Here is a 1,591-nt window from a genome sequence, read left to right on the forward strand (position 1 = left end):
TTAAGCTCCAAACGGAAGCTTCTCTGCACACACACCCGCTTCTCCCGCCGCCCAAGGTCTCGACCTCTTCACAGAAGAAGGCGCCATCGCGCGCCTCTGCGCCGTTGAAGCGCGCATTCAGCGGCTCGAGCGCCAGCGCGAGTGCATTGCCTGGCAGCTCGACACCTTTTACGGTGGCGCACGCGCACCCAGCCCAGCACTCACCACCTCCCAAGTATGCTCTTCCTCGGCAAGAAGCCGCGTAAGCTTGCTTCCTCCACCTAATTTGCTTCCGCTGACATCTGTAGGTCGCGTAAGGTTTGCCTTTGTTGCCACAGTGCTGGCCATTCAGTGCAGCCCTGTGCGCATCTGAACTAACCGTGAGCTTGAGTATCAATGTAGACCCTTGTTGTAGCGTTGAATGCCAATATGATCTTTGTGATGCGCCTGGTGCGCCATCCTTTGTTCGAGCCAGCTCACACCTTATTCGGGTGAGCTCGTTCTTCAATTTCCCCATTTGGAATGGGCCCACTTCCCTGGCTCAATAAATTCGCTGTCCCAGCAAATATTCGTCTTCATTCCCCCTTCCTCTGTATCATATTCACGACGTCTCTGCTCTCTCACTTCGTCCCATGGCGGCAACTCCAGCGACACCCCCTCCCCTCATACGCGAAGCAGCTCTCAATCAATTGGCGGCCAACTTGGCCCGCCTTACGGCTGGCTCGTTTCCCAATGCCTCCGCCTTCATCAATCACAAATATGAAACGGCTCAACATGCGGTGCGCTTTTCCATTCATTTGTCGGTCTAGATTTTCTGATTGTTCTCTTGGTGTTTTCCAGCTGGCGTTTGGCGAGTTGTCCGAAGCCGCTCTCATACAGCCCCTCAACTACCTTATCCCCGGCCAGCTCATCATCCAGATCGCCGATTCCTTACGCGAGCCAGTCTTCGGAGTCGGAGGATATTATTACCAGACTGCTTCAGAGCTTCGTTCCCTGGCGGACAAGCTTTCTCTTTCCCTTCACTGCGACAACGACAGCAACGCCATTATCCGCGCGGGCGAGTGCGCTCGCCAGCGTGAACAGGCCAAGGCAGGTCCTCCTTGCTCTCTCTTCCTGCATGCGCTAATGTTTTTCAGCAGTCTATCAAGAAACCCCAGCAATTTGCCACTGCCTTCGACGCTGCCAGTGCTCGTGCCGACTCCCCCATGTCCAGTACGTGGCCGTTATTTGTTTACTCTGATACTAACTTGTCGTTCGCAGCCTCCACCGGTTCTGAGATTGAAAACCCAGCCAGTATCGCGTCGCCTATTGCTGTTGTTCCCATTCCCATTGACACATTGGTTCGTGTATTTCTTTTATCCTTCATGCTTTGGCTAACACGCTTCTTCCAGCATTTTTCGGTTACTCACTCGCCTCGTCCGGCTTCTCGTGGAACTCCTGGTCGTGGTATGTTATGTCTAACGTGTCTGGTTTTTCGCGCTGACTTTGTCCACAGGCCTTTCTCCAGCAGCTGCTGTCTTCGTTCCCAAGATTTCCACCATGCGCTACTCCCCTCCTAACGGGCCACCAGTCGTCCAAGCCCCTTCCACGCCCATACTTTCTGCTGCTTCTC

Source organism: Mycena indigotica (assembly GCF_014461135.1).
Source record: "Mycena indigotica strain 171206Taipei chromosome Unknown Mind.scaff0008, whole genome shotgun sequence".
Lineage (NCBI taxonomy): Eukaryota > Fungi > Basidiomycota > Agaricomycetes > Agaricales > Mycenaceae > Mycena > Mycena indigotica.